The sequence below is a fragment of the Magnolia sinica genome, chromosome 7, assembly GCF_029962835.1.
Source record: "Magnolia sinica isolate HGM2019 chromosome 7, MsV1, whole genome shotgun sequence".
Classification (NCBI taxonomy): Eukaryota; Viridiplantae; Streptophyta; class Magnoliopsida; order Magnoliales; family Magnoliaceae; genus Magnolia; species Magnolia sinica.
The window spans coordinates 3,333,257-3,356,748 of NC_080579.1; the positions used below are offsets into that span (position 1 = coordinate 3,333,257).

A 23,492-nucleotide genomic window follows, 5' to 3' on the forward strand; every position below is an offset into this window, starting at 1 on the left:
CATGATGTTTATTTTCAATCCAACCTGTTAATAAGGTCACATGGATCTTTGTGAAGTGAATAAATAAATATTAGGTTGATCCATTTATATATGCACACCGTACATGTGCATCTATGCATACTGGACAAAGGATGTTTGGAAATCAAAAAAAAAAAAAAAAAAGGAAAGACAATCAACCCTGGAAAGGTAAGAAAATGAACAGTTGTGATCTTTGAATCCAAAAGATTTTTGTTGGAGCACTCTTCATCAACACCGGTCTACCTCATTAGAATTGTTAATGCTTCAATGAAGGCCCGAGAGCCTGCTGCTGAGCCAGGCTCATTTGTACTTAATGGTCCAGGCTCAATAATGAATTTCAGGCCAGATCATCAAATGGGACAGGACTCTGTTACTAAATTTAAGTGTTTAACATGACGGTGAATGCTCAGTGCATTCAAGTTTAGAAATATTTTTTGAACTAGTTTTGACACGTCAGAATAAATGAACGGTTAAGAGAAAATGACCATCCAATATATATGTGGCCCATCTCATGCTCTTATATAACTGACATTTAAGAAAAGGCAACTATATAGTTTTGGTCACATGATCTTTATTTATGTCTTTGTTTTTGTTTTGTGTGTGTGTGAAGTTGGACAGTACCTATACAAGCTTTATTAGAAAGGAAAAATTACATGAGATGGGAGGGGGGCAAAGAACCTGACCTCCAAAACAAACAACTTTTGTTTATTAGAAAAACAAGGCAGCAACCCAGCAAACTAGTCTTCCTAGATAGATTATAGATTGACATGGATTAAAAGTAAATCCATTGAAAAAGAAAAAAGAAAATAAATAAATAAAAAGTACACAATTACTTGAAACAAAACCAAATGAAAAGCTGTTGTTGATCTCCTCTCCACCTCTCCTCGTATTGGAGTGGATCATTGAGATGGCTAAATGAAGATATTTGGGATGTGGACAATCTTGTGACGATCTTCTCCTCCATCTCGGCAACGCTCTTTTAAGAGTGGACAGTTGTTGATATACAATTGTTGAAGCCTTGTGAGGTGTTGCAACTCCTCCGGTAGCGACCTCAACTCTGGACAATTATGGATAGACAGAGTTTGGAGGGCTTTGAGTTGTCCCAACTCCTCTGGCAGAGACTTCAACTGTGGACAATCATAGATTGACAGACCTTGGAGGGCTTTGAGTTGTCCCAACTCCTCTGGTAGAGACTTCAACTGTGGACAATCATAGATTGACAGAGTTTGGAGGGCTTTGAGTTGTCCCAACTCCTCTGGTAGAGACTCCAACTGTGGACAACTATGGATATACAGAGTTCGGAGGGCTTTGAGTTGTCCCAACTCCTCTGGTATAGACTTCCACTGTGGACAATTCCGGATATTCAGAGTTCGGAGGGCTTTGAGTTGTCCAAACTCCTCTGGTAGAGACTCCAACTTCGAACAATGGGAGATGTCCAGAGTTTGGAGGGCTTCGAGTTGTCCCAACTCTTTTGGTAGAGACTCCAACTGTGGACAATCACAGATCTCTAGAGTTTTGAGGGCTTTGAGTTGTCCCAACTCCTCTGGTAGAGACTCCAACTGTGGACACCTGAAGATCTCCAGAGTTTGGAGGGCTCTTAGTTGTCCCAACCAATCACCAGGTAGTGACGTCAGCTCATGAATTCCATCAATCTTCAAATCGTCAAGGTTGGGGAGCACAGGTAAGGGCCCTCCTGATAACATCTTAATACTTTTTAAAATCAACCTCCGGAGGAGAGGTAGTAGGTTGCAGTGCAACGCCTTCAGCTTTCGGCAGGCACATATCCTTAATTCAAGGAGTGATGGCATAACCTCTCCATCTCCACCTCTCAATTCCCAGTCCTTCCAATTTGGAATGTTGAAGAAGCTGAGGATCTCTAGCTTGCGGAATGAGACACCACCACCACCACTTCCATCATTTTGATCATCCCCACTAAACTCACCACCTACTCTTTCCACCTCTACCATTCCCTCAATAAAAAGGAATTTAAGGGACGGTAGTTTCCCAAGACCTGGAAGTTGTTTACACTTCAGACAATCCTGGAGTTTAATCTTGACTAGATTGGAGAAAATCGGATCCCCCGTCCACTTGGGAAGCTTGGAACCAATGTAATTCCGTATTTCTAACTCTTTCAAGTTTGTGTGAGGCTGGAGGCTTTCGAGCACATCCTCCATCCTCTTCACCTCATCATCCAATGCTTCATCATATATGTAGGGGTACAAAAAGAAAAGAGCATGAAGGTGCTGCTTCTTATGCAGTTCTGCCTCGCTAGCTTCGTCCCTGCTTCTGACATTTTGCAAGCCGGTTATTGGAAGACTTCCTTGAAGATGATTGAGGTGCTTCAGTTCTTCGCATTTACAACCTTGGTTGTCAACCCCCACAATGAATTTTGTTAATGTCCGAAGCTCAGTTAGTCTCCCTATACCCGCTGGTAAGTACCTCAGATTATCTAAACGTTTAAATTCAAGGTGTCTCAGGCTAATCATTTTCCTCATCCCTCTAGGCAGTTTTCTTAGCTTCCAACAGCCAGTGAGTATCAAGGTCTGTAAATTGATGCAATTACTCAATTCCTCTGGCAACTTCTCTATGCGTGTGTGAGATAAATCAAGATATCTCAAGTGTTTCAACTTTCCTACTGTCCGAGGCAATTTCTTGATGTCAGTGCGACTCAAGTCCAATGCTCTCAGGCGTCTCAAATGATGAAATAAATTACCTGGCACCTTGGAGATTCTTGAGTGATCTGGTAGTAGCAACGTCCGCAACTTGTGGGCCTTATGCAAGGTGGCCCAAAAGGAACCTGCTTCATCAGCTTCATCACCAGCTTTAAATGTTTCAACTAAAAACAAATGGCGGACATTATCTAGGTTTAACGAGGCTTGCTTTCTAATCTCCTCCATTGAACAGTCACTTCCTGTGACATATTGCGCAAGATCATGAACTAAATCATGCATCTTGCAACTGTGTACGTTTCCATCATAATTTATTCTTGCATCTTGGAGCAGTGAGCGGCTTAGCAAATCATCAAAATACAGTTCGCCAATTTCTTCCATGTCTCCACTTCCATTAATGGAGCAAATTATGAAACCTTGTGCCACCCATAACTTGACTATCATATCCTTCCTTATCTCCCCATCTTTCGGAAAGATAGAGAAATATGCAAAGCACTGCTTCAGAGCAGGAGGCAAAACATAGTAGCTTAGTAACAAAGCTGGTAAAATGCCTTCAAAGACATCACCTGAGTTCCACATCTGGCTTCGCAAGACAAGCTCCCACTGGCTTCTAGTCCTTCTCGAGTACATGACACTCCCTATTGTCTTTGTAGCGAGAGGCACCCCTCCACATTTCTTTACGATTTGCCTTCCAATCTCTTCCAGCTCAGAACGCTCTTCTTCACTCCGATGCTCCAGAGCTCTACTTCTGAACAATAACCAGCAATCCTCATCGGATAAGACCGCCAGTTTGTGCATGTGATCAGTGCTTCCCATCATGCAGGCAACATCTTCCATACGAGTGGTTACAATGATTCGACTGCCAGCTGCACCAGCTTGGAAGGGAAGTCTCAGCTTCTCCCACTTCTCGCGGTCTTTGCTCCAAACGTCGTCAAGCACCAGCAAGAATTTCTTTGCCTGCAACATACAACATAGGCGATCCTGCAACGGGTCCAAGTCTAATGACTCACAACCAGTTCCAGTTGCAGATTCTATTATTGATTTCGTAATTCGTTTCACATCTTAATCTTCTGAAACACAAACCCACATTCGCATGTCAAAATGCCCCTTGACATACTCATCGTTGTAGACGAGCTGAGCAAGGGTGGTCTTGCCCAATCCCCCCATTCCAACGATAGAAATAACCGAAGTTACCTCCGTTACCTCCTGCAGCAGCAAGTCTACGACTTCATTCTTTGCACCTTCTCTACCTATCACTGACGGTGGGTTGACTAGAGAGCTTGTCTCTCTCTCTCTGATCTCACCCCTCCTCAATTCACTAACCACTCTCTCACCCTCCCCACTATCTGCTCTAAGACCCAATTGATTCTTCTCTTCGGCAATATCATGTAATCGACCCCTCACCTCCTTTATCCTATTCCCAGTTTTGTGGCGTAACGTGACATGTTTGAAGCAAGTAATAGGCGAGAGGAAGTTTCTTACTTTCAACCTGCTGAAACAGGACTCATCACCTTCATCGGGTGCTTGTGATTTGAGAGCTTCTATCATCCATTCATCTAGTATGTCATCTACATCATAGGCCACATCTTTGACATTCTGCAACCAGATCTTCACAGCTTCGTCCTTCGATCGCCGAGTTTCAGCATCTTTAAGCACAGCTTGGATCAAGGTGAACGTACGGGAAATCTTTTTGATCTCGTCTGTGACACCCACCAACAAAGCTACCTCATCTTGAAGGAGGTTGTTCAACTTCTCTGCTATGGTCGAGACCAGAGGATAAGCCATGTTTTTTTTTTTTTTTTTCCCTTTTGGGTATGTATGGATCGGAAGAAGGGAGGAATTTGAAGTGTGAGAAAGATTTAGAAGGCTTAGAAAATATGTAACGTTAAGGATTTTCACGAGTAAGGAAGAGAGAAGATAGAGAAGCAAAAAATGCTCAGAGGGAAGCAAGGAATGCTGAGAGAGAGGAAGGATGCAAATGTAGAGAAGATTAGAAGAGGGGGAAAGACGGGTAAGGTGCCGATGGTGCATATGGTTAGGAAGAGTATAGGAATGGTTAAGATGTGTTGCATCGTAACAATATGATAGATTTTGGGTCATGGTCTACCTACTCACTCTATGACCGAAAGGTATGGAGGAGCAAACCATGGGCCCCACGCGTTAGAACCAACGGTCGAGCCAGTTGGACAGTTCAATCAATCAGCCCGAGCTTTCGGTTGGCGCTGAGAGGCATGGCATGGGTTCAGAAGCTAAAATCAGACGACTCCAAAGAATCCAATCAGTACCTTATAAAATGGACGGTTGAGATTATTTGCACATATATAAGTCTAATCAATAACCTGAACCATCTATTTGTTAGAAATGATTATGGATCGCTTATTGTTTTAAAGCAATTCTTTTACAGGCAATGCTATCCACTCCATGGACAGCTTAGAAAAACAAACAGCTATCTAAAAGAGAGAAAAATCATGGAATGCTTCAACCATCCTCTCAGTGACCCTTTAAAAAACCTATGTTCCAGATCTAATCAACGGTTCAGATTCAACAATTGGAATTTCCAAATACCACGGTAGACTCCATGCGGATTGCCTGTGCCCCAAGCCACAGAAGTTCCTGTTTTCAGAAGCTACGTGGGCCCATAGAGATTGCCCTTATAAATCCACTCCGTCCATCGGTTTCAGGCAGATTCAAAACTTATGTGGGCCATACCTACACAGCCTGGATTGAACGTCCGCCACTGGAAACTTTTCAGGGCCATAAAAGTTTTCTATCAGGATGTATTTGTACCTACAGTTTATCTGAGTGCTAATAACCCTGTGAACGGTTTGGATGGCATATAACCATCATGGTCGGCTCCAAGAAGGTTTTCAGCTGTGAGAGTTTCCATTCCCACTATTTCATTTTGTGCTGTGGCGAACGTTAGTTTTGGGTCTACATAGCCTTATTATGGTCTTGCAAAACTGATGGACGGAGTGAATTTATATATTGCATCTCCGTGGGCTCCAAACAGCTTCGATCAGTGGGAGGCGGATTGCGTCCTACCCCGCCTGTCTCTATCTAGCCACGGACGGGCAGATCTGTATGGAGCCCACTGGGATGTATCTGTATATCAACGCCGTCCGTCCCTTTCCTTGGATCATTTTAAGATATGGTCTCAAAAATTAGGGAGATCCAACGCTCAAGTGGACCACACCAAATAGTAAGCTTAGTTGCATTAAATGCTCAAATACATTACGATGGCCCCACACAGATCTGCCCGTTCCTGGCTGGAGACGGGCGGAGGTAGGAGGCAATCGGCGTCCTTGACTGCCAGGTGAACCCGGTGCCTGTAGCTCCGGAGTGTAAAGACTCATAGGACCACTGTGATGTATATGTTTTATCTAAGCCGTCCATCCATTTTTTGAGCTCATTTTAGGACATGATTTCAAATTGGAAGCCTACTTAAAGGTTAGGTAGACCACAATATAGAAAAAAGTGGCATAATGACATCCATTGTTGAAAGCTTCCTAGGGCAGCCCACAATCTGTTCATAAGGGTTCATAGGACTGGATGAATAAAAAAACACCAATATAATCTTGACACAATTTGTGTCCCCAAGAAGGTTTCAACCATAGGTGTTTTAATCCTCACTTTTTTGTGTGGTGTGGTCCACTGGATCTTTGGATATGCTACAGTTATGGCCTCATGTATTAAAATGAGCTGGTAAAATGGATGGACGGTATGGATAAAATGAAAACATCAAAGTGGAGCACACAGGTCTTTACACCGGCGAATTGCATGGCCTTTGGTTCAACATGCCATCCGCGTCTCGGAGGAAGTATTCAATGGCAAGTGGACGGCTAGTTTTTTAACAAATACATAGACACGGAATTCTCGTAAATCACGCAGCACATGGAAATTCGTCTCAGACGAAATATTCATGGGTGGATCTTTTTCAGTCAAAAGGTCCATTGATATTAGAGTTGGGTACCTGATGACTGGACTCTGGACTCGCCAAACTTGACTCGTCCCACTCCTTCAAATCCACTCTATCCGAATTGAGTGGGTGAGCCGATCTGAATCGAGTTGACTTTGACCAATCTAAGCTCAAACCAAGTCGACTTCAAGTCACCCAATAAATCAACTCAACTTGACTTGACCCGAAATCTAAATCGGTACTGATTCAACCATATTTGAAACTTGACTCCTACATATATGCTAAAAAACCTAGATCCAACGTTTCAAATCATAGATGTCGTGTAGGTGATGGAGAGGTGCCAATTCTTGCAAGTGAATCTAGGTTTTGAGTTGTGATTTCAGCTTGTGGATACCCGCTGCACCCAACTCAACACTTGTGACCTAGTTAGACTCGCTCTGGATTAGCCGAGGCCAAACTCAAACCTTGGATCGGGTCAGGCATGTTGGACTCGGTACCGAGTCGGGTTGATTTCTGATAAAACCTATTTCAAAACTCGATCGATTTGGATCAACCCTAACTCGATCCAACCCGACTCGATGCCTATCTCTAATTGTGATGGACATCAACAATTTTTTATTTTAAAATTGGATCACCCAAATCCCAGAAGTTATTTATATTCTTGAAAGATCTTAAATAAAAATAAATAAATAAATAAAAACTACCTTAACTAATATATATTATACATTGCAATACTTTTACCCAAGGTTTTCAATAAGCTACCTCATTCATTTAATTAATCATCATTCCATTATATAGGGTTGAAAGTCGGGTAGGTTGGGTTGAGTTGGTGCTCAACCCTAACCCAACTCAAAGTTCCTTTGCCTCAACCCTAATCAACCCAACCCAACCTTGGGTTAAGGATTATCAACCCAAGCCCAACCTAAGCGGGCTCAATCAAGTGGATACATGCTAATATTACATTAATCTATTATATTTTCAACACATGTCTTATTATTTGCACTTATGATTTTATTAATTATATATGTAGTTCTTTATCATAAAGTGTTGATACAGAAATCTGGTTAGTCCCTTCCGACCTGTTTACTTGCACAAGGAATGGACAAGGAAGACCCTGGGTAGAATAGGAGACCCTCTAATGCCTAAGTCAGGAAAATGATCTGGGTCCAGTGGAGTATTGAAGGTTTAGGGTTAAGGATAGTGAGTCCCTTTCTCCATTAGAGATACCTTATTTATAGCTTTAAGAGAGGCAATAGCGTAGAGGGAATCTCCTTATTTAGTAGGTGCATATTGGACATGGATTTAGATCTCGGATTAGTAGGAGGATCTTCCGAGATCCTCGGTGAAGTTTTCGGGGGTCCGATCATGTCGCAGATATCCTTCAAGATCCTTGGAGAAGACCTCGGATTGATCTTTCTTAAAGCGAAATCTACTTATCCGAGACCATCAGAGATGTGCAATGGGAGGCCGAGGTAGCCTTGGCCGACTTGACCTAGGAGTGGTGTGCTGCTTTAAGCTATGCCGACCTAGGCTGCACTAACTTGGGTTGTAACGACCTGAGTCATGAGGACTTAGGTCATACCAACCTAGGTTATGCCGACCTGTCTCCTTAATTGAGCAACAAGATAGGATGTTCCTAATGAACTTTGGGGATCTTAGAATCAACGAAGGTAGTGCTCTTTTGAGCGTTTGGGCATGTCAAAAGGTGTTCTGATGTGGTGACGAGATGTCAAGCTCAATCTTACTTCTTACTCAGGTTTTGAGTATGGGATCAAACCCGTTGTTGTGTCCGACCTGGGAAGTGTTCAAGGTTCCGACCTGACCTTTCATCATTGGTCGGCCTATTTTCCCTATAACATCAAGTCCAAGCATCCAATCGGTACCTTATAAAATTGGTGGTTGAGATTGTTTGCACATAAATAAGTCCAATCAACAATCTGAACCATCCATTTGTTAGAGATAATCATGGATCGCTTATTGTTTTAAAGCACTTCTTTTACCAGGCAATCCTATATATCCACTCCATGGATAGCTTGGAAAACAAATAGCTATGTAAAAGAAAGAAAACTCATGGAATGCTCAGCCATCCTCTCAGTGACCCTTAAAAAACCATGTTCCAGATCTAGTGAACGGTTCAGATTCAATTATTGGAATATCCAAATATCATGGCAGACTCCACGTGGATTGCTTGTACCCCAGCCAAAAGTTATGTGGGGCCCGCAGATTCCCGTGATAAATTCACTCCATCCATGAGTTTCACAAGGCCACAATAGCGCACGAGTCTGAAATTCAGGCAGATCCAAAACTCATGTAGGCCATACCTATGCAAAACAGATGGGATTGAACGTCCACCATTAAAAACTTTGTAGGGCCACAGAAGTTTTCTAGTAAATGGTTTGGATGGCATATAAACATCATGTTAGGCTCAAGAAGGTTTCTAGCTGTGAAAGCTTTCGTTCCCATTGTTTCATCTGGTGTGGCCCATGTTTTAGATGTACCTAATCCTATTATGGTCTTACAAAACTAGTGGATGGAGTGGATTTATCACGGCCATCTATGTGGCCCAAGTAGGGGTGTACACGAACCAAGCTAGCTCAGTTAGCTCGCTCGACTCGACTCGAAAAAGCTCGATTCAACTCGGTTCGAAGCTAAGTTCGAGCCAAGTCGAGCTGATATTTTGAGCTTGAAAATGAGTTCGATACGAGTATGAGCAGGCCCTAGCTCGACTCAACTCAGATCGAATCGAGCTCAAATCGAACTCGGATCAAACCGGTTCGGTGACTCAGTTACTTTGCCATTGATGTTGCTCACCAAGTGTTTGATAAAATGACTCAAAGAAGTGTGGCTAGTGGCAAGGAAGGTATGTACATGAAATAAATAACTTTTTTTTTCTTGGTTTTTATGTTGCTCAGAAGGTGTTTGATAAAATACCTGTAAAACCATTGTTTTTGTTTCATAAACAGAGGAATTTTGAAGGTGCAGTCCAGGTGTTTATGGAAATGCCTCAATGGCGAACTCGGCTCGATCTTGGCTCAAACTCAGCCTGAGCTGCTGACCAAATTGAGCCGAGCTGGCCAGTCAAGTTCAAGGACCGAGTCGAGCCGAGTTCGAGCTGAGGTCAACTAGTGGCCTTCAACTCGATGTACACCCCTAGCCTCAAGAAGCTCCTGACCAGTGTGCCCTGGGGACATGCAATTCGCGTCCTTAAATGACTTAACAAGAGACGAGACGCGAACTGCGTGAACGGATGTGAAAACTTAGGTGGGGTCCACCTTGATGTTTATGAGAAATCCACATGGTACATTCATTTTTTTAAAAATAATTTTAGGACATGGCTCAAAGAATGAGCTGGATCCAATACTTAACTACCTGAAAATGTGATGATTAAATGTCCACAGTTGAAATATTCATAGGCCATAAATGTTTTGAATCATGCTAATATTTGTGTTTTCAGTTAATCCAGTGGGAATTACGTTATGAACCAAATGGATGTCATGTAAACATCACTGTTGACCCCAGAAAGGTTTCAATGGTGAGAATTTCCCTACCCACCTTTTCCTTTAGTGCAGCCTACTTCAGTCCTGAATCCTTATATTTTTTTTTCTCTAAAGTACTCAAATGATCTCACGAAACGGATGGATGGGTAGATATCTCACAAAAATCACTCCGGCCCCACCTAGGTTTCCAAGCGCCAGGAAATCTGCTACAGCTCCGCTGTATAAAGAGCCCTTCGGCCCCACTGTGATGTAGTGTATGTATTCTATCTATACCATCCATCCATTTTTTTCAGCTCATTTTAGAGCATGAGCTCAAAATTGAAGCCTACCTAAAATTAAAGTGGGCCACACTAAATAAAACAGTGGCATAATGATACCCATGGTTGAAACCTTCCTAAGGCCCACACTAGGTCGCACAGAGATATTTATCCGTGTACAACCTGTTCATAAGGGTTTATAGAACTGGATGAATGGAAAACATGGATATAATCCGAAAAGGTTTCAACCATAGGTATTTTAATCCTCAATTTTGTCTGTGGTGTGGTCCACTTAATCTTTGGATATGCTTCAGTTATAATCTCGTGTATTAAAATGAGATGGCAAAATGGATAGACCACATAAATAAAACACAAAGATAAAAGTAAACCATAGAGGTCTACACCAGGGAATTGCGTGGCGTTGGGTTCACCGTGCAATCCGCGTCTCAGAAGAAGTATTCAATGGCAAGTAGTCGCTATTTTTTAACAAAGACATCAAATTGACGGAATCTCGCGAATCACGCGGAACTTGGAAATTCGTATAAAAAGAAGTATTTAATGGCAAGTGGGACGCGGATTTCCTTCGCAGGAAGTTCGGGCACAAGGATTCCGGGTGGGGCCATGCTATGTTTGTGAGAAATCAAATCTGTCCATCCGTTTTTCGATCTCATTTTAGGAGACATGAGAAAAAGTAAAGTTGATCCAAAACTCAAATGGGCCACAATAGATGAAAAAGTGGAAATTTAGTTTTCACCGTTGAAATATTTGTGTGGCCACAAAAGTTTTGTATCAGTCTAAGTTTTCAGTCTTTTCATTTCATCCCAATAAAAATGACCTTATAAACGGTTTGGATGGCATATAAACATCAAGGCGAAGCCTATGAAGGTTTCAACGGTAAGAATTCCTTTTTCAACTTTTTCATCTTGTATTGCTCAGTTGAGTTTTGAATCCTCAAAGAATGGATGGACGGATTGGATTTCTTATAAACATCATAGTGGACCCCCCCCCCCCCCCCAACGCAGGAACTTCCTGCGAAAGCCTTTCAAAGGAAATCCGCGTGGACGGCTAGTTTTTCCCAAAGACTTCAGACACATGGAATCTTGAGATGTACCAGTACAATTTTTTATTTTAAAATTGGATATCCCGTGTCCTAGAAGTAATTGTTATTTTTTGGGAGGTTAAAAAAAAAATAAAAATACCTAACTAATATATACGTTGCATTGCTATTTTCGGAAGGTTTTCAATAAGCTACCTCATTCATTTAATTAATTATCATTCTATTATATTTTTAGAGAATTTTATAAAATTCTACATTATTACATAGGTTTTTAGATCATACTACCTTTTGCAATAAATGTTTTTAATAAGCTGCCACATTAATTCAAATAATTATTATTAGAGTTCTTTTCAATTAGATTTTTTTTTTCAACTAAGTTGGTCACCCCATGAAATCAAAGGGTCAGTGGCTTTGGTGGGTCCCAAAATTATACATTATTACATAGGTGGTTATATTTTTTCTTATCCTGTACGGTACTTCTAATCACCTGAATCAAGTGGGCTGATTTTTCAGCCTTAGGCCTAACGTGGGGTGACACAGATGTTGGTTAGAGTGGGGGCCCACTCAAGCTTCTTCTTTTCTTTTTTTTTTCTTTTTTTCTTTTTTTTTAAAAACACATGCACACACATTCCACACACTCATACCGTAGTAGGATTTCACCACCTATGGATGCTCTAACCCTTGACCGGGTGTCGAAACTCCTGAGAGCCTCCACCCAAGCAAGAGTAGGGATCCTAGACACCCACATCCATAGCAACGCTAAGGTCTTGGCATCGATACCAGTGAAGTGTGATCTGACAGTGGGTGTACTAACAAGCTTACCAAGAAAAAAGTACGGATCCAGCCTCACTCAAGCTATGAACCCTTGCTCACACAGCTAAACCTAACTTCCCTTAAAGCAATGTCATATAATAAAACTTGAATTAATGAAGTAGTTTATTGAAAATCTTTTTTTAAAGGTAATATGATGTGAATATCTAATTAATAGAGTAATAATCTAATTAATAGGCTAGTAATTTGTATAATTTTCTACAATTTTCTACTTTTAACAACCACTAATGCGAGGAAATGAGTTAGCCGCTCAGGCAGGTCTCACTGTGAAATTTAGGTGAAATTCATCCTGACAAGTAGGTGTTTGCATCTGAACTGTTTGCTATGGTGTAGCTCACCTGAACCATAGATGGTTCTGAATTTTGGGCGGCAGGACTAAATTTTGATGTGGTGGATTGGATTTTAGCTTATAAAAAGCAATGGTGGACATCTCACTCCCAACAATTTTCTTTACAGCCGCCCACTTCCCAATTAAATCTCTGGTTAGCCTAGTTATTTTGTCTTTGTTCGCGACGTGGGATTATATATCCAATGGACGAACGAGATCTCACATATACATCATAGGAGATGGATGCATGCCCTTTTATTTTACGTGGGTCCACCAGAATGTGTACGAAAAATCCACTTCAATCATTAAATGTGCAATCCCATGTTAGGCCCAAGGTCAAAACTGGCAGACTTATGATCTTAGTAGACCACAACAAAAGAAACAGCCAAGAGAGATGTCCACTCTTAAATTTTATAGGGGCCACCATGATAACGATTTAAAATTCAGTAGTGACCATTAAATACCACACCAAAATTTAAGCACGTGAAATTTATATCCCCCTTATTTTTTTTTATCAAGCCTTAAAATGATCCGTAAAATTTTATGAACAGAATGAATGAAACACATACATCATGTTGGGGCCCACAGATCACTGACCACCAGCCACCCGCAGGGGAGTAGCCAGGCGGACTGCGCGGTGAACAGACACCGAGGTCTGTGATGGAAACTTAGGTGGGCCCACCTCGATGTTTGTGAGAAATCCACACAGTCCATCTGTTTTTTTAGATCATCTTAAGATATGGGGCTAAAAATAAATCGGATCCAATACTTAAGTGGGCCGAAAACGCAATGATTGAACATCCACAATTTAAATATTTGTGTTTTCAGTTCATCTATGTAGGACTTATGTTATGAACACGTTATAGATGTCATGTAAACACACCTTCGACATAGAGGTTTCAATGGTAGGAATTTCCCTACCCACCTTTTTCTTTAGTGCGGCCCACTTGATTCTTGGATCCTTTTCATTTTTGCTCTCAGGTGCTAAAATGATCTCAAGAAACGGATGGACGGGTAAATATATATCTCACAAACATCACTCTGCCCCACCTAGGTTTCCAGCGCAGGAACTTCCTGCCAAAGGCTTTGTCCGCTGTGAACTTGTATAAATACCCCTTCGGCCCCACTGTGATGTAATGTATGTATTATATCTACAACGTCCATTCATTTTTTTTCAGCTCATTTTAAGGCCTGAGCTCAAAATTGAAGCCTACCCAAAGGTCAAGTGGACCGCAATATAAAAAAATAGTGGCATAATGACATCCATTGTTGAAACCTTCCTAAGGCCCACACCTATGGCCCACAGTGATATTTATCTGTGTACAACCTATTCATAAGGGTTCATAGAAATGGATGAATGGAAAACACCAATATAATCTTGTTCCAAAATTTTTGTGTCCCCGAGAAGGTTTAAGCCCTAGGTATTTTAATCCTCACATTTGTGTGGTGTCGTCCACTTAATCTTTAGATATGCTTCATTTATAGTCTCATGTATTAAAATGAGCTGCCAAAACGGATGGACGGCATGGATAAAACACAATGATGAAACTGAACCATACATGCCTTTACATCAGGGAATTGCGTGGCATTGGGTTCACCGTGCAATCCGCATCTCCGAAGAAGTATTCAATGGCAAGTAGTCGGCTATTTTTTAACAAACACAACAAATTGATAGAATCTCGCGAATCACGCAGCACTTGGAAATTCGTATCAAAAGAAGTATTTAATGGCAGTGGACCGTAGGTTTTTTTTTTTCCAAAGACATCAAACACATGGAATCTCGTGGATCAGGCAGTGATGTAGAGCGGGGATCACGGACAGTTTCATGGCCAAGATAGATTAAAAAAAAAAAAAAAAGGCCCGGTCGACGACAGAAGTGATCCGGACTATTGGACTTTATATTGGACGTATCTCACAATCTGAAATAAGTTATCAGGCGTGAAATATATGATTTTGGAGTAGAGCGAGCTACTTTAGCCAACCAACCCTGCTACACCTGATTGCACAAGCTGGATTTGTGAAATACCCCTGAATCGATGGTCGTCTCCCTATTTTAATTCCATTTTTAGTATAAATAGTAAGTTTTAATTTGATTATAACTCTTTATCCGTCGGGTTTTAGGAGTTGCGCCCAACGTGAAAAGAGCTTAGAATAATTAGGAGAATGGTTTGGTGAAGTCAAATAGGACACTTACTATTTTTAGCCGAAAACCTTGCGCACTAATAGCCATCACGACCATCTATAAACAGTAAGTTTACTATTTATAGTAAGTTGCGAATTCTAGGAGTTTTAATTGTAGTTTACTTCCAATTTCTCTCCCATTGCTTGGTATTCCTATTTAAAGGGTTGTGAACTTATTTATTTCATTCATTAATCAAATTTAAATTCTATAGAATTTATTTTTTATTTTACTTTCTTTTCTTTCTCATGGATTCGAGAAGCTTCTGTGAGGAGTCCAGAGAAATTCCGTGGATTTGAAATAGTTATCCTCTTGAGGAAGATGGTGCTCGACCTCATCACGTTCATCCCTACGTCAATTGGTATCAAAGTAAGGATTTGCTTCGGGCTAATGACAAACAATGAAGATATGAGCCAAAATCCTATGGACGGTAATCCAGGGATTCGTGATCTTGCAGAAAGAATGGAAGCTTTCCACGGGGAGAGTTAGTTGACCATACAAGGGCTGTAGGCAACCCTCGAACGTCTTGCAGGTGCGCTACTTTCACCCCGAGCCCTAGGCAGTGTTCCCCCACCTATGGTTGCTCCACCGCCCATGGTTGCTATACGGCACAATTCCAATTTTCATAGAATACTGCCAGTGGCAAATCGTAGGGTTATAGCAGATGATTCAAGTTCTAGGGACGAGGACCTAAATGAAGGTTTTGTCCGACGACTAATCCATGGAGGCGATCATCTAAATCGTGCTGAAAGAGACCATCGAGGTAAGGTTGAACTTCTTAATTTTAATGGTTTATTACACATAGAAGATTTTCTCAATTGACTAACCGAAGTAGAGAGATATTTTGATTATATGAACGTGTCAGATCATAAAAAGGTAAAATTGGTAGCGTTTAAATTAAATCTGGTACTTCTGTATAGTGGGAGTAATTACAACTCTCATGAGACCGCCAGAACAAGGAGCCTATCTCATCATGACCACGATGAGATGTTTTCTTCGATCATAATTTCTCCCTAGTGATCATGAGTATATATGATTCCAACAGTACTAGAATTGTCAACAAGGAAATCGAACCGTCACATATTACACTGAAGAATTTCAGCGGTTGGCAATATGAAACGATTTGTCAGAATCTGAGTCACAGAAGGTGACACGATTTATAGGAGGGTTACGATCAACAATTTAGGATTGAGTTCAGATGCACCCAATCTGGACCGTGGATGAAGTGGTTCAGTTGACAAGTAGGGTAGAAACGCAGCTTACAAGAGTTTCGAATCAACCTTATCCTTCAACTCGACCCCCCATAACGGGTCCCGCACAGGATCCAGTGCTGGCATGAGGAAAAGAACCAGTAGGAGAACGTCCTTAACCTCCCACAACCGTAAACTATGATACGGGGAGCGGCTCGTCTAAGCCTCAACCTGTAGCATCCATAACAGTGAGCCCCAGTTGTCACGCCCCAAACTCGAAAAACGGGCTCACAAAATTCCCGATCGCCGAATCCGGTGCCGACAGCCTCCGTAGTGCCCCATTCTCGGATTCTGGCACTCTCATGCCAAATTCCGATCCTGGGATCCTACAAGGAGGATTTTCAGTATAAATTTTTTTTTGTAATAGAGCATAATCACAAACATAACTAAGTCATAAAACAACATCACCACATATCCACTAAATCAAAATCTTTAAGTACAATGCGGAAAGGGAAATACATGGTGATCAAAAGCTTCAAAATAAACTGATGTGCACTCCTGCCTCAGCGCTGCTGCTGTCCAACACTACCTGTACGCAACGGTCGTGCATAAGCTTACAAAAGCTTAGAGGGTGGTGTAAGTGTGTGTGCAAGGTCAGCGCCAAGTGTACAGTATCAGAGTAATGCGGAAATATGCGATGAGTCCATGAATGCTATCAGCTGTACCAAAGTTATATGATGCAAGACATGAATGCTATCGGCCATACCAAGGCCATGCGATGCGAGGCCTATATAGCCAAATGTCATATGCGAGATGCGAAGCAAGCATGTCAGTCCTCATCAAGTATACATATCAGTACAGTTTCTCTCTGGATATCACCGGGGTCTAATACACTCCACACAGACTGCCTCCTCCCTAGCTGCACAGTTGAGCAAGTGGAATAGACCTCACTATCCGCCTAACCAGTAGTCTGCCAATACCTACCCGGCTCGTCGATAGCGGACTCATTTACGAGCTGTTCAAACTCAGCCTGGCTTATAGCCCCTCACTCGGGCGGATAAGGCCACACCCCCTTCCAACCGACCACGACACAGTGGGAGACGCGGCCTACTAGTATTCGGCACTCAGGTGCTCATGTATCCACTCGGTCTAGACGTTGGAGCATCTCCTGGTACCAAAAAGGTTCTGGGACTTTCACCCAAGGACATCCTAAGTGCCCACAATGCTAGAGCCAATATTTCCGGTATCCGATACGGCCATCCACGATGTGTCTGTGGAGCCATGACCCTGATGTCGCTAGGGCGTGCAGTGAATCATGACACACAATGCGAAATGCATGAGTCAAACCGTCAGTCATGCAGAAATCTCACGCGTACCACGCGCTCATGTGGGGCACTCCATCTCAAAAGGAGTCCTGTAAATGTCTCAGCCCAACGGCTTATGCTATGATCAAGCATTCCTCATATCAAACATACATATGATGCGTATGGGCATGTATCATGGAGCTATACTAAGCATATTATAAAGTAATGAACTATCAACAAGTATGGGCCTATCAATGGGCCTTAAGGAGAGTTACAATGCGGACATTTAACCAACATTGTATTTACAATGTGGACGTCAAACCAACATCGCTCCCAAGGCATGGCTCGCCATAAAATACCATTACACAAACCATATGGAATCACACATTGCAATGGACCCTAAGGACATCCCATTGGGCCTCGACCCATGGGCCTTAGACACATCAAATGGGCCGTATCACATGGGCCTTACATTCATCAAATGGGCCGCATTAATGGGCCCCCACCAACGGGCCTTATGTACGTTGCAATGGGCCATATCCCATGGGCCTTTGAAAACATCACAATGGGCCTTGTAACATGGTCCTTATGCATGCCAAATGGGCCTAATCATATGGGCCTTATGCATACCAAATGGGCCTAATCATATGGGCTTTATGTATCTCAAATGGACCACACCAATTGGGCCCCATATGTAGATCAAATGGGCCTCATAACACGGGCCTTATAAATGTCAAGGTGGGCCTTAAAAATGGCCACAAATACATATATATATATATATAAAATTCATGCCAAAGGATCAACCGATCCTCACTTCAAGTAATAGTGGTAGGACCCACTTGAACCACATATCTAACTCATTCTTTAGCTCATGCCTTAAAATGAGCTTGCAAAAGGCTCGACGGTTGGGGATGCAACACAAGCATCATGGTGGGGTCCACTGTCCAGACAGTGGACAGTGTGGATAACCACATAAATCATGGTGGAGCTCACCGTCCACTGCCGTGGACCGCCTGGAGAGAACACATGCACGGTGGGTTCCACCGTCCCGTGCTGGGGACGGTGTGAATAAAATACATACATCACTGTGGGTCCCACGTGGGGCCCACCATAACGTTTGTTCACCATCCAATCCGTCCATGTGGTCACATAGACCTGGACGAAGAGTAAAAACAAATTTCAAATTGATCCAAAACTTCTGTGGCCCGGATGAAGTTTTCAAAGGCAGACATTCAATCGCATTGTTTCCCATGAGGTGGGCCACCTGAGTCTTGGAAGAGGCTGAAATTTGGAGGGGGGCTCTCTGCCCTAATGGCCCACCATATGGACGGCTTAGATGACATATAAACATCAAGGTGGGGCCCACGGCTGGAGCCGTGGGACCCTGCTGTCCGCTCGCCCGCCTGGCGCGGTGTCAGCGTCTGACACCAGCAGCATTACTTTGATATTTTTTTATTTTTTTTTTGGAAAACCTTAGATTTCGTGGTTTTTCAGAGGTAGGGCCCACATCTGCTGAATCCGGGTCTGCCGATGGATTCTACCCTGTATAACAAATCCATCAAGTCCAATATTGGGCATTTTTGGGCATGTAGAAAAATTAAGGTGAGTTTCAACAGTAGAAATTACTATTTTCAAGGGTGTGGCCCGCTAGAAAGTTAGATCAATCTCATTTTTCGGCTCAACGCCTAAAATATTCTGAAAAATGAGATGGACGGCTTGGATTTGAAGCATACATCAAGATGAGGCCTATATGAGTTGGCCACCAAGAAGCTTGTGAACCAAGCTTATATTTGTGTTTTCACATGGACGTCCAGCGTCCCTGGACGTTGGACGGTCTGAGCCTTTCACACGCATAAGGTGAGCCCTATTTAAGTGGGCCACCAAATGATGAGTGTTGTGGATATAATACATATAAGGTGGGTCCCACCTATAGATGGTTTAGGATAAAATACAAGCCTTATGGTGGGGTCTATTCGGGCGGGCCACACAATCACACCAACATCACAAGAAAAGAAGAATAAAAGAAGGGAGGGAGAGAGAGAGATATATATACACGTGTGATGGAGGGACCCCGGCACTATGGGCCCTCCGATTCAAGCACCCAATCATACATCAAGTGGGTCCCATTACATATGGGCCCACCAAATTGAAAATCAACGGTGGAGATCCTTTCTCCACCAAACTAGAAGGTCTAGATGACCATATTCATGTAAGAAAATAAACATCATGATGGGGTCCATGGAGAATGGCCCCATCATGGAATGATCTTAAGCATCAAGGTAGGCCATTAGCCACATCAAGGGTCCAAAGTGAGATCCATACCATTGATCGGTAGGCCTCACTTGGCCCATCATAAGAACATGAAAATCTAGCCTATAAAAGCACCCACTGGTCAATCTTCTCGGTCCGTTGAAATGTCGATCTCCTTAAGCTTCACTTTGATGGTTGAAGATGAGAAGTGAAAGGCTAGGATGGAGGATTTGGGATGGGAAAGTGGGCCACACACATGCACTCTCTCACATGGAGAAGCTTGGACGTGAGCTCTCTCCTTGGTTGCTTGGAATTGAGTTGAGAAATGAGAAAGAGAGAGGGAGAGATGGGATGTAAAGAGAGAGAGTGATGGATGTGAGTGATGGGTGAGGTGATGTGTACTTGACTAGCATGGGTGTGTAAGAGAGAGGGTGAGAAAAGGTTGACTTTGGAGAGAGAAAGCATGGGTTGCTTGTACTTGACAAGAGGTGATGGATGGGATTGATGGATGGGATTGATTTGACATATTATAGAGATTCTCTTGGGATTGCAAACGCGCGGCGTTTTCTTCGAAATAAACGTCAGCTCACATCTTCCTGCCAGGGTATCGGATCGGTGCGAGAGACGCGGCGACGGTGCGATCGCAATGATATAAGTCTTGATTTAAGCCAACTCAAATCTACAGCATAAGGCTTAGGGTCGATCGCAACGTCGATTATACGTCACAGGTTGCCAAAATTCGGCAGGAAGGATCGCGGAATTCGACGGAACAGGACGGACTAGGATACGGGTCTTACACCAGTAGAATTTTAAATCCTTACATTTGGCCAACGTCAAACAATTGTTACCGCTGAGGCCAATCGGATTACTTATCAAACATCTGTCTTCAACGTCCCGCAACACACTTGACCATAAACAAAGGGGGCACTGAATGTGAGGTCACATAAGAAGACCCTGACTTTGATAAATATGAACAAACAACTGAGGAAATAACAAATGGCGATAAATTGACGGGCAAGGATCGTGGCGAATCTTTAATTGTGAGGTGATTACTGTATACTCCACGGAAGGAATTATATCCACAATGACACAATATATTCTATACGCGATGCACTGTCAATGGAAAGGTTTGTGATGTGATCATAAATAGTGGTAGTAGCGAGAACATCGTCTCAACAGTGATGGTGAATAAGTTGTAGCTACCAACGACAAAACATCCTTCCTTGTACTCAATTGGTTGGATAAAAAAGGTGAACAAGACCAAGGTAACTGAACAATGTACTATCTCGTTTTCAATTGGCAAAAATTATAAGGATCCAATGTGGTCGACATGTAAGCATGTCATGTGTTACTCGGTCAACCCTGGTAGTCGGACCGTGATGCGACCCATCGAGGATGAGACAATGTTTACATATTTGTCAAGGATAGTCGAAAAATAATCATTGCCTTTATGGCACCAGAAAACCACCCTGAAGCCTCTAAAATGAAGGAGAGTTCCCTCTTGACCATTTGGGATTTCATGGAGGAATCCAAGGAAACCTACGAGGTATATGTCATAGTGGTGAAAGGTGTTAAAGGTCAAATATTACATATTATCCCCCATTTATTACTTGGTTTTATAAACATGATAATGCTTAATGTTCTATTTTAATCATGTTTGTATTGTAAGGTGAATTTAAGGGCTTGGATTGAAAAGAATGCTAAAAGTATAGATTTGATGCTTAAGAATCACTAAGGCAAAAGTAGGATCTTAGGAGACCAAGAATGAAGAATTTTCATGCCAAAGATTCAAGGAAACCAAGTACAAAGGATGGAGAAAAGATTGGCAAAAGCACAAGTTAAACAGTAGAAAAAATAGTTAATTTCGGTGTCACCTAAGCCAATTTCGGTGCCACCGAAAGTACATAAAACAATCTAGAAAGAAAACAACTTAATTCGTTGTCACTTAAGCTTAATTCAGTGCCATTGAAGCTAATTTTGATAGTAAGTTTGGTGGCACATTTTGCCACCTAAGTACTCTGCACATACAATTTCAGATGCAAATACGATTTCGGTGCCACCAAACCAACTTCGATGCCACTGAAATCATGTAGAGTTGTAATGCATGGCTGACGCAGATTGCATAAATTGAAGCCTTTTCGTAAGCAGTTTTTGAAAATTCCAAGTCAGTGCGTAAGAACGGAATTCACAACTATAAATAATAGTCCCTAGGACATTCCTAAGCATCTTGTAAGGTTTAAGGAGTGGAGAAAAATGGTGGAGCCGCCGTCCAAAAGCATTCTTCTTCTTCCTTAGTTGGTTTTTATTCTTTGTTTAAGAGTCTTTAGTTCAATCATGCCTATGGTTGGCTAAACCTCTTAGCTAGGGCTAAGAGGTGAAACTTGTAACATGATTGGGATGTTTGCATTGTTTTAATTCATGCTTTGTTGAACTCTTTTGGATTCTAGTTTAATTATAAAGAATATTTTTAGTTTTTAATGGTTTGTTGTGACAAATTACAATAGATCTGTGATAGCTTTGACTATCTTCTTTTCCTGGTTTGAGATTGTGAAATTAGTAAGTCCTATTGTTCACAATCGTCCCTTGGGCATGGTAAGATGATGGAATCCTTCATAACCTTCACAATTTTCTTATGATTAGTTGTGGGATTAGTAAATCTTGTTGTTTACCTTGTCTCTTGGGCATAGTTAGGTAATGGAATTGCTTTTAAATCCTCACAACTCTCATCCATTGATGATTAGATCCATAAAAAGTTCAGAGATACGACAAATCTCTTGTTATCAATTGGATAAGATAGGACTCTGATTTCAGTTGTGTCCTTGAATTAAACAAGGTAGCATCCTGAGAACCTACAAGTGGATCCTTGGCACCCTAGTTACCACCTTTAAATTTATAAGTTTCAATTACCTCATTCAAAATCATTTTCTCAAATATTTCTGATTTAGGTTTACATATTCTTCTAGTTCTGGTTCTAGTTACTTTCATAATACACACGAAATTAGTCCATGTGACTTCAACCTCGGTTTCACCGAGTTATTGCTACATTGTGACCCTACACTTCGGGTTGTGAATAAGTTTTTGGCGCTGTTGCCGGGGGCTAATGGTTGCGTTTTTCTGAGATTAACTAGTTTTAGAATTAGATTAAGATTAAGGTTTGTTTAATTTCTATTTTTAGGTTAGAGTTTTTCTGATTTATTTTTATAAACTAATTTACTTTTTATTTCTAGGATTGGAAACTTTCCTAATTTGTTTTTAGAAACTAGGTTACTCTCTTATTTCCTTTTTTAGAAACTAATTTGTTTTACTTTTCTTTTGTAGGATCCCAATATAAAAACTTCTAATTTGGTAACTTCTTTATAATTCTCTCTCTTTCTATTTCTATATTTATATTTTCCTTTTCTTTTTAGGTTTAGCTTAGATTCTGAAATTGAGGGCTAAGAGTGTTTCATGCCCAAGTGGATCCGTGATAACACTCAACGTCTCATAAGTGAAGGAGAATTAGTTGAGGATTTATCTATCCATCACAGGACTAAACACCACTAGAGATCCCCAGAGTTAATTGAAGTCCAAATCAACTGACCAATCAACCTGCGATCCAACCTCGACCTCAGGTTGATGAAATTCGGGATGAGAATGAGGTGCATCAAGCACCCCCGCCTCGTACTTTGTCAGACTATTTATAATCGGGGGAGGGGGTAATCACATCTTCATGGCTTTTTCAGAAAATAGGTGACATGAATTGCAGAAACACCAAGAGATGAATTAAACAAAGTACTCGCAATCGCAATCGCACAACCAAGTCCAAACAAGAACAATTAGAGAACAAAATCATCTGATTTTGGGCTCTTTACAGGTTTCCTAGCTCCGCGAAGCCACCTGTCTGCACGTGCTAACTTGCCAACTGTGTGGATATCTAAGTTGTGCATATGGTGGCCCACACAATACCATACACATCCGGTGGGCCTCATGTACTGAATGTCGACCCATCTGTTAAGC

General features: G+C 41.8%; 1 pseudogene; it reads right to left on the reverse strand.

Annotated features, from left to right (window-relative positions):
- Window positions 1-786: 786 nt before the first annotated feature.
- LOC131250863 (putative disease resistance protein RGA3) lies at window positions 787-4,980 on the reverse strand (annotated as a pseudogene).
- Between the last annotated feature and the right edge of the window lie 18,512 nt (window positions 4,981-23,492).